Source organism: Durio zibethinus, chromosome 27 (genome assembly GCF_047325235.1).
Source record: "Durio zibethinus cultivar Kanyao isolate XHJ-2024 chromosome 27, ASM4732523v1, whole genome shotgun sequence".
In the NCBI taxonomy this organism is placed as follows: Eukaryota; Viridiplantae; Streptophyta; class Magnoliopsida; order Malvales; family Malvaceae; genus Durio; species Durio zibethinus.
In genome coordinates this window covers 10,083,502-10,095,122 of record NC_143188.1, presented here as the reverse complement: position 1 = coordinate 10,095,122, position 11,621 = coordinate 10,083,502, and positions in this window count along the sequence as shown.

Here is an 11,621-nt window from a genome sequence, read left to right as displayed (position 1 = left end):
ATGCAGGCAATAGAGCCATGGAGGGTTTCTAACAATGAATCAAGCATTGCACTTTCCAAAGCAAAAAGTTCCGGCACATATGTCATTCTAGCCCAACTCTATGCCAACTTTTTTATATTATAATACCTTCAAGAATCTGGAGCTTAACTTAGTCTTGCAGAGGTGACATTAAGAAAGTTTAAGATTTAATTTTCAACAAGCGCAACTCTTTCCCTATCCTAATAATATTAATAATAATAAATACAAACAAATAGATAAGCAAGGAAAATAACAATAATAAATAATATCATAAAAATCCAAATAATACAAATAATAGTAAAAACTTAGATCATATGAATAAATAGCTTTTTAAATTATTATTGTTATTCTTATTTATTAGTATTGTTTTTACCAATATATGATTATTTTAACCTATGTTTAATCTTGGATGTTCAATGGTTTTAGATATATATTATGTTACTAATTGATATGTTTATATCGTTTTTTATTATATTCATTTATTCTCATTGCTATTTATATTTAAAGATCTCTTAAGTAAATAATAAATAATAAAATTTCAAAATCTCTACTTAGATGTTGGAGAGAATTAAAAATTGTGTGTTAAAAATAATTCTATCTAGATATTGAGAAATTATTAAATATTAAAAAATAATAATAGTAAATTTCTAATGAAAAAAGAAAATATATAATAATTCATTTTATTGTAGCAAAATTATGAAAAATGAGCTTGCTTCAAAAATCTACCTAGATGTTAAAGATTTTTACAGAGGTTTGTAAACTTATGAAACCTTAGTCTAAAACCATAAAATAAAAAACCCCAAAATAAAACACTAAAATGAAACCCTAAACTAAAACCTTAGAATGAAACCTGAAAACCCTAGGTGAATCCCTAAACTGTAAATGAAATCTGAAACTCTAGGTGAAACCTTAAACCCTAGGTGAAACCCTAAACCTTAAGTAAAACCCTAAACCTTAAGTAAAACCCCAAACCTTAGTTTAAACCCTAAATGAAAACCTAGGCCCTAAAGTCTTCAAATCATTCTAAAGGATTTGTATAAAAACATTTTGTAAAATAATTTGTTTTCGAGTGCCACCTAGATTATAGGGTACTCGAAAATTTTATTTTATTAAGAATTTTCATATAATTTTATAATTTAAAATAATAAAATTAAATAAAAAAAATAAAAATGAGATTTTAAATATAAAAAGTCACACCCAAACTCTGCCTAGAGATTGGAAAGTCCAAGTGATTTTTTTTTTTTTTACTTAAGGACCCGATCTTAAATTTGCACCTTGTCATCACTTATGACATATATTAGCATATATCTCATTTTAGATTAATGTTTGCCCACATTACGCATATATATATAATTTATTATTGATGTTTATGGTTAATTATAATATTTTTTTTTTGGCATAAAAAGTTCTTTAAAAATTTAGTTTTAAAAAATAGAATTTAAATAGTATTTTGAGAAATATAATCTTTGATACTCTGTCTAGATGTTTGAGAGTCACCAATAATTACCATTTGCAAAGAGTGTTATTTTTATTTTTAAGAAAATATTGTGATGAATCTTAGACTGAAAAGATTATCTTGAAAATCTGCCTATATGTTAGAGAATTTTTAAGGTATTTTTTTAGTTTAGAGATTTTCATTATATTTTTAAATAAAAAATTTTAATTGATTTTTATTTCTTGAAAATGAAAGCAACTATAATTAAATTCCATATAAAAATCATTTTTATCAAAACTTATAAATAGTGCATGACTAATTCGATCGATTTAAATGGGCGCTATGGGGGTGCTAATCATTTTTCACACATAACCAACTCCTAAACCTAATTTTGTTTCCCTAGACCAAAATTATCTTTTTAATAAACCTTAAATCATTTTATTATTTTATTAAAGAGATAAATTTTTTGGTGACAAATCATGCCCTAAAACAAATTGGTGGCAACTCCTTATGATTTCATGATTTTAAATTTTTACATCTAGCAATCGAGTCTTCGGACTAATACATTATGATAACTTGGCAACTTCACTAAGGACATTTTGAGAGTCAGGCAAAAAATTTTAATCATGCACTATCAAAAGTATTGGATTTAATTGGTTTTATTTGATATTTAATTTAATTTTTTTAAAAAAATCAATAAATTGCATGTTAGTTATTATCTTGTTTTGATTTTGTTATTTGTAATTTATTTATGTTGTCTAGATTGATATACTGCTTTGTATATTTTTGCACATTCACTTACATGCATGAGCTTGAGACTCGAGCTCCATCCTTATTAGGAGAAAATTAAGTAGCTACACTCTCGTGAAGTGATAATTTTTGGATTTGCTAGTGAAACACTTCCACTTAGATCAAACTTTTTTCGTTTGTAGCCTATAATGAGTGAGGATTGATATGCCTTATTAGTTTATAATAGATAATGATGTAAAGTTTGATTTGAGAATCTTTAGATTAATAAATCTTGACCAAACATATTGTGAGTCATAGAAAGCCTGCCCAGGGTAGAACCATGCTACCTTTTTAGAAACTCACCAAAAATCAAGACATTGTATATATTCTATTGTATTATATGGTTGTTTTGTTATTTCTATTATTTATTTGTTTTGGATTATTCATTCATTTTTATTTGTATAGTCTTTAATTTTGTTGCATACATTATATAGGTATTATATTTTAAGAGAGGATATTTGTTTTAGGTCAATCATTAGCAAATGGTTCTTAGAAAGCCATCAGTAATGTCAACCTCTTGTAGAAATTATTTAAAAGTTAAAAGCCATGCAATCTCTTTCATAGGAATTACTTGAAAGTAGGATATCTGGGGCATTTTGATTAATTTGTGTTTAAGATAATAGTGTAAATAAAGTTAGGAAAAAAAAGTCCAAATAAAAAGAAAGAAAATGCAAAAAAGAGAGAGAGAGATTTAGGATAGGTAAAAAGTTTGTCATCCTTTAGGAATTCAATCATTGCATTCTACATTCATCGCTAAGGTGATTTGCATATTTTGGGTTTTTCCATTTTTGTAGATATATTTACATCATTTTCATACTTAGGCATTTACAAAAATATTTTATGTAGCATGCAAATTAGGAATTGTGTCATTCATTTAGTAAGAATAATAGCATAAACATTTTGGTTTAAACCTTTGAAATAAAATATTTGTTTTGATTGGTATAAGAAGTTAAAAATATGAAAGATTAGTTGGAGGCCCAAATTAGTGCTTTAGAATGCAATTAAGAGGAGTTTGGTCATGACATTTGAGAGATGATAAAACAGTTTGCTGAGTTGATGAAAATGGTTGATAGACTCAAGGAGCTTAAGTTGGTGCCTTTTCAATGGTCTTTACCAATTTCAATTCAAGTAAGTCCCATGAACTCATGGATAAAATGATTCTTGTTGTGCCCAATACATTTTCTGAGCTTGCTGAAGCATTAAGTGGTTTAAGTAATAATGAAAGTTTGGATAAGATCATGAAAGGGATAAGTGATCTAACCACATAAGTGTCTAAGCTTTAAATGTGATTTTCGGGACGGAATCACAAGATTTTGTACAACCTTTACAAATTGCTTTGAACCCGAACTTGCATTCAAATCCTTTTCATGTTTGTCTTTAACTTCTTTTCTAAGCATCTAGGTTTAGGCCCCAAAACTTCAAGCAATCTCCATGAAGTCCACATCTCTAGCCTTTTATTCCCCAACCACTTGTTCAACCAATTTCTCAACTTTACACTTTTGCACCACCACCAAATTCTTAGACGCCTAGCTAGTCTGTTGCCTAAAAATTACCTAAGAAAAAAACTAGTTAGATCATATTCCCTTTTCATATGAAAAACTCTTTTCCTATCTATTTTAGAGATACCTTGTCACCTCTGTGCCTTCAGAGCCTTTAAAGCCTTTGTACCTAAAATATTCTAATCCAAATCTAAGATACGAGTACCACGGTGGGAATATAGGGCACTTTATTGAAAATTATGAGGCTTTGAAATATAAGATGCAATCACTCATAGATGCAAAATGGTTTGATCCAACGATAATAATGTGTTAAAGATTTAGGAGCAATGAGAAAAAATGGCATGATGATGAACATGGATAGGATTTTTAATTAAAAAAAGTATTTAAATGACAGGTTGTTAGAAAAATGAAAAGCAATGTGAATTTCTTTTGTTTGGAAAATGCTTCTTTTTATGTTAATATGATGTTTTTTCTGAACTTGAATATGTGAATTATGGTTTGTCTTTAATTCTTGCCCCTTTTTCAATTTTCATATTTTTCATCAAAGATCTTTGTCATTCATTTATTTATTCATTCATTCATTTATGTATTCACTCAATAGAATGCAATTTATGTATGCTTTAAAGAAAAAAAAATTTCTTCAAGAATACTTTTTGCGATTTCTTTTAAGGATTAGAAGAATATTGATTTGATAGGAGAGATAGAAGATATTGTCAAAGACTTTTTGCTCAAAAAAATGATCAACTTAAAGGACTTAGCTTAAGATGGAAAGAATCATGGAATCTAGATGAATAGATGACGTATAGTTTCTTGGAAGAAATGATTCAAGTTGTTGAAGGTAGGGATAAATCTTGCAATGCAAAAAAATCCCAACTAGTTCCAAATGTTATTATTCTGTCCAAGTTCAAAGTTTGGACGTTTGAGAAATATAATGGAACTGGATGTCCTGAGACACAATTGGCTCAATACTGTCACAAAATGGTTGGGTATGCCATGACAAAAAGCTGCTTATTCATGCTTTTAAGAAAATTTGATTAGGATAGCAACCAATAGGTATTATAGTTTGAAAAGCAGTCAAATTCATACTTGGAGGGATTTATCACAAGCATTCTTAAAGCAATATGAGTACATGTTAGAGATGGCTTTAAACCGATTAACCTTTCAAAACATGAGAGAGCCCTAATGAGAGCTATAAAGAATATGCTTCTAGATAGAAAGAGGTTGCATTACAAGTCCAACCACTTTTAACTAATAGGGAGTTAAATTTCCAATTTGTGGATACCATTCTTTTTTTTTTATTATGATAAGTTGATTGGTAATACATCTTTAGAAGTTTTTGATTTACTATTTGTTATAGGTAAAATTTTGGATGGGATAAAAATGGGAAGAATTATAAATGCCAGCGTGAAAATTCCTAATGAAAGGTAGGAAAATATTTTTGATGGATACATTCACAAGATAATTGTTAAAGGGCAAAATGAAAGAAATCTCACCATGATATAGGAAGATTTGGTGCCATTCATAAAACCATAAGAGAAAGAAAGTTAAGATGTCTATTCACTTCTAAAGTCTTATGTTTAGCTCTTCATTTTACTAGTAAAAAATCATATGATTTCCATTGTCCCTACAAAACCTAGAAAGCCTCATAACCTTAAGTGGTATGATTCTAATGTTAAGTGTGAATTCCATGATGGGGTTTAGGGCATTTCATAAAAATTTATGCTGCCTTCAAGGATATAGTTCAGGCTTTGATCGATACAGATCTCGTAAAGTTTTAAGAACTGGTTAACAACTATGATGGTTGATAACAGTGAAATTGAAGGTCAATGATGCAAAAGGTTAAACACCAAGTGAGGAACTTTCTTTATTTTAAATGTCATCTCAAGAGCACTATTAGGAATGTGAATTTTTAGTTTGGGTCTGAGTGTGTGCATTGAAGACATGTTGTGCATCATAGTCTTTTGAGGTATTTTAATTTTTTTAAAAAGTTTTGGACTTGTAGGGTTTCTTTGAACGAAAAATAGTAAAAAAAAATGATTGGATTTGAATAAAGCCCCACATAGTTAAGTCCCAAGGTTATAGAAAGAGAATGCCTTTAAAAATGAAAAAAAAAAAGAGAAAAGAAAAAAAGTTTTATGATAAAAGAAAATAGTCTCGGGTGAGTTGGTAATAGCTATTAGGAGTTTGTCAAATATGATAGCACCTTTTCTTAAATCATCCATTTGATTCCATCCATTAGCCATGACCTTTCAAAAGTCATGAAGAATTTGTGAACCGTGCCTTTGCTTGATAACATTATGATATCAAAGATTGATATTCTTTTCCTAGGCAATTAATAATAAAACAACTAATTGAAAAAGGAAAAAGAAATTGGTATTCTTAGAAGATTAGGCATACCTGATATTTTTAAGAATTCAGATGTGATAATTTGATGTGCCAAATGCTAGGTTGTAATTTTAAAAATTTCCCAAGTCCTATAAAATGACCTTAAACATACTAACATTTCAGCTCTTTACCCCAAAGAGTCTAATGTCATGGGGGCACATTGATTAGAAAAGAAAAACTTCATTGCCTTTAAGACAACTTGAGTTATGATCAACCCACTCGTTCTCTTTTTGTGGAGTGAAATGAACTATTTGACACCATAAACGAGTTCATTCTACATGACCTTTTTTCTCATTCATTCCACATGACCTTTTATTTTTCTTACAGTAACTTTATCAATGGTGGTTTATTAAAATAAGGCATCTTTCATGAATTACACTATTAGCAAAGTAGATTAAGTTATGAGATATAGGGGACATGTCAAAAAAAATTAAAAAAAAGAAAAAAAAGAGGGAAAGAGAAAATGGTTATGACATTATGCACTTAAAAAATTCGAATAGATTTAAATAAAGTCCTGACAAATCCAAAAATTTTGGAGAAGAAATAGAAAGAAAAAACCAAAAGCCCAAAATGCAAAAACCAAAGGAAAAGTCAAGAAAGCCAATAATAAAAAAAAAAAGAAAACTTTTGAAATGCAAACCTTTCTTTAAGTTTATTTTCCCAAAAGGGAATTGCTCTTCAATATAAGTGATCATACTTGAACTGAAAAATGATCATATTTTGTCATCCCTTTATTAATATAAAAATTTATTCTTTGCTACCCTTTTGATTTTGATAAAATTCTTTAAAAAATGAAGCCTCACTAAGGGTCACCTTCTATGTTAGGGGGTAAAAGAGATGCATTTAGAGGTTAAAAATAGTGATATCTAAATTAAATCTCGTATGTTGGGGCAAAGGCTTAATATAAAAAATTTTCAAAAGTTTTGAATCCATTCAAAAAATAAGTGAAAGAATGAAAAAGAAAAAGTGAAGAAAAAAAACTAAAAAAAAAAGAAAAAAAAATGAAGAAAGAAAAGAAAAAAATGAATGGCTGGAAAGCATAAGAGAATGATAGAGAATATACTACAAAGCGAATCCTTCAACTGAAAGAATAATCATTCATTTCTAATTACCTTTAAACACTTATTTTGGGCCATATATCCTTTTATTTGAAAACTTCGAACCTTTGCCTATATTATGTCTTATGAAAAGTCCATTTTGAATCAAGTATTAATACTTAAAGTTGAAGAGCTTCTTATGGAAAAATGACCATAAACCTTTTGGTTATTCTTTATTGCCTAATTTCCTATTTGGACCATTATCCCCTTTTAGATAAGTTTGAATTCTTAAGTGTATAGTGTAATAATAAAAAAAATAAAAAAAAACAAAAAAAATGAATATGGCTCTTGGGTGAAAACCCTGCCAGTGAGAAGTCTAGAGTTTGAAGGCCACTCTTAATGCTAAATAAAGTGAATGATGAACAAAGATAAGCCAAACACTTTTAAAAGATCCAATATCAAAGTCTCAGAAGTCTAAGAAATGTTGATTTAAAAAATCTCAACTTTTTTCATTTCCAAATAACCTTTCAAAATCTCAAACCCTTATAACTAACTTTGATATATATGAAAATGTCACATTTGAAAAGTAAAGAAAATGTTGAATATGTTTGGTTTTGAAGCAATTCATGTTTTGGAAAACTTTTATTTTATCTGTGAGTCTGTGTAAAAAAAGTGTATACCTCTTTTATCGCCTTTAGGTGGAGAAATCATTGTGAATGAAAAGAAACCTTTGTATATTGAATTATCCAATCTATTGGAAAAAAAATTTTCACTTCTTTCATTTCTGATAGGGATAGACAATTCTCGAGAAAGAATTTAAATCCAGTTTAGCTAGCTCTCAGATTTTAAGCCTAGTTTAGTTGGCACCCATGAAAATCTAAGTCAATTTTTCTGGCATTTAATGAAAATTTAAACTCAGTTTAGTTAGCTTATAAGTTTTAAGCCCAATCTAGTGGGAATGCAAGTCTAGATTAGTTGGCATACAAATCTAAATTAGTTGGCACATAAGCCTAGTTTAGCTGGTACATAAGCCTAGATTAGTTAAAAAAGTATACACTCTTTTTATCTCTTTTAAGTGATGAAGTTTTTTTGAATCCACAAAAATTTTTGGGTGCAGAGCAAGTCTAGATTAATTGGTACATAAGCCTAATTTAGCTGGCACATAAGTTCAGTTTAGCTAGCATATAAGCTTATATTAGTTGAAAAAGTATACACTCTTTTTATCCCCTTTAAGTGGTGAAATTCTTTTGAATCCACAAAAATCTTCAGGTATAGAACCATCTAATCCATTGGGAAAGAAAATTTTCTCTTTTTTTTTTTTGATAGGAATCACCAATTCCCAAGAAAATTTTAGGTCTAGTTTTTTTGGCATCCAAGTTTTAAGCCCAATTTAGCTGGTATTACATACAAATTCAAGTTCAGATTAGTTGGCACCCAATGTAAATTTAAACCCAGTTTAATTGGCACTCTATAAGAATAAAGCCTAATTTAGTTGGTACCAATAAAAATTTAAGCTCAGTTTACTTAGCACATAAATTTTAATCCAATTTAGTTGGCACCAATTGAAAAATTTAAATCTAGATTATTAGCACTAATGAAAATTTAAGCTAAGTTTAGCTGGCACTTAATGGAAAGTTAAGCCTAATTTAGCTAGCACTAATGAAAATTTAGGCCTAGTGTAACTAGCATTCAATGAAATTTTAAGTCCGGTTAGCTAGCATCAATGAAAATTTAAGTCCAGTGTAGTTGATATTAATAAAATTTTAAGCCCAGTTTAGTTGGCACTAATTAAAATTTAAGTCCAGTACAATTGGCACTCAGGTTTTAAGCCTAATTCAGCTGGCACTCAAACATTGAGAAGTCTTAAACACAATTTAGTTGGTACTCAAATTTGAGCCCAGATTAGCTGGCATCCAAATTTAAGCCAAGATTAGCTGGCACCTATGAAAATTTAAGCCAATTTAGTTGGCATGTAGGCCTAGAATTAGCTTGCATGAAAGCCCAATTTAGTTGGCACCTAAACTCAGATTAGCGGTCACCTCATTCAACCAATGGTTCAAGTGCGATAACCTTATTTGACTTGCGGTTCAATCCCAGTCATCTTTATCTTTTGACTAATGGTTTAATCTAGTCGTCTTTAAAACAAAAAACAAAAAGTAAAAAAAGGAGAAGTAAAAAGAAAAAATAAATAAATAAATAAATAAAAGCAAAAAATAAAAACAAAATAGCAAGAAAAATAAAAAAAAATGAAAAAACAAAACAGAAAAGAAAAAAAATTCACTTTAGGAAGTAGCATTCGGACAAAGTTATTTTCTATGTCTTTACATTATTTTTTATCCTCATAAATATATAAAAAAGAGTAGCTATAAACACTTAATTTTGTCTAGTATATTTTATTATTTTAATTTGGGCTTGTTTTTGTAATTGGGGCTAACCTTCATTTTTTGAGCCCATTGCATAACTCATTTTTAAATGGTTCGATATAAGGGCCAGTGTGGGCTTCATAGTGAGGCCTATTGCATAGGCTCGAATGGTAGGTCAAAATGATCCAATAAAAAGGCTTGATAAAAGACTTATTCTTAAAACCCATTAATGGCTCGTTGTTGGCCATTAAACAAAAAAATAAATAAAAATAAAATCAGAAAGAGCTTGGCCTAGAAAAATAATATAAGCTTGAAATTATGAATAAAAAAAATAAAGATAGCCCAACAAAAAAATAAAGCCCAACCTTAGCCATAAAGCTAGGCCCAAATAAAACTTAAGGCCCGAAAAGTATTAAGTTTTTTTAAAGCCCAAGATATGGCCATCAAACGAGGCCCATTCGGCCCAATTACAACCTTGCAAGCATGAAAGCTACATGTAAAATACAAAAACTGAAAAAACTTGCATGAGTTTTATAGCTTGAGAACGTGATCATTGGTGATAAGCAGAAACTGAAAAAAACTAGAAGAGGGGGGCTTGGCAATGTGAGAAAGAGGGGGAAGCTTTGCATGAAAGAAAATAGAAAAGAAAAAAAGGAGAAAGAGGTGAAATAGAAAAACCAATGGAAGAGAAGAAAGAAAACCAGGAAAACGAAAAAAATTGACCAAAAAATGGAAAGAAAACAGTTTTGAAAAAATGGCGGCAAGCAGGAAGAACCAGACGGGAAGGAGGAAAGGAAAACCAAAAACAAGAAGAGGAGAAACTGGAAAAGGGGAGACAATGAGGAGGTGAAACATTCGGAGCAGAAAAAAAGCAAAAAAATAAAAATAAAAAAGAACAGAAGGGAAGAGAAGGCTTAACAGAAGGAGAGGCATTGGCTCGTGGAACGAAAGGAGAACAGAAAAGAGAAAGGCAGAAGCGAGGAAGGTCATGAAGCAGTAAAATAAAGGAAGAGAGGAAAAGGCTGGCGATGAGCAAGAAAATAGTAGCAGTAAAGAAGAAAGCCACGTGAAAAGAAAAGCAGAAACCGTAAAAACAAAATAGAAGGAAGTAGCAGGTGGCAGTAGCGAACAAAAGAGAGCAAAAAAAAAAAAAAAAAACAGAAGGGAAACATGAAGAACAAGCAGCGGGCGTTCGAGGCAGCAATAGCAAGCAGGAGAAGAACAAAAATAAAGAAGACCAGAAAAAGGAAAACTTGGCAGAAGCGGAAGTAGCAAGCAGAAAAAAAATTAGAAAAAAAAGAAAAATGGCGTCAACAAAGGAAAACCAGATCTCTGAAAATAGAGAAACAAGCAGGAAAGGAACAGAAAGACAGCAAAAAAAAAAAAAAGAGAGAGAAAAGAAGAGGACCACCAGAAAGCACTAAACAGCGAAGGCACAAAAATCAAAGATCTGGGCAAAACGCATTTAGGATGAAGAGCCACGAACAGAAACGAAAAAGGTAGTTTCCATAACCGTTTCCTTTTTCATGAAGCCTGCAGCTCGTTTTTTTTCTTTTCTTCATTCCGTTTTCTTCAATTTTTTTTCAGCATTGGGTATGTTGTGGTCATGGGTAGTAATGCTTGCGGCACATATGATATGCTATTTAGTTTGTAAGAAGCTTCAGGCTTCTTCCTTTTTATGTTTTTTGGGATGTGTTTACTGCATGCAAGATTGATGCCACAGTAGACTTTCCTCTTTGATGCGTGTGGGTTGTTAATGGAGAAAACAGGACTTAAAGTTTTGCCTTGTCGTTGTGATTGCTAATTGGTTAATTAAGTATTCTCTTATTTTATTGTCTTGCCTTTCATGTTTTGGCCTAAGTGGGTCAATACATTGAGAAAGAAACAGTGCTTTGCTAAAAGTGGGGGTAGGGATGGTGGTCATCTCACTTAGAATACTGTAGAATAGTCTTTGTTTTCTTAGCTTGTAGTTACTGTATGAGCTTGATTAGGGACTGTGAAGATAATAATAATAATAATAATAATAAATATAAACAAATAGATAAGCAAGGAAAATAACAATGATAAATAATAATCATAAAAATTCAAATAATAG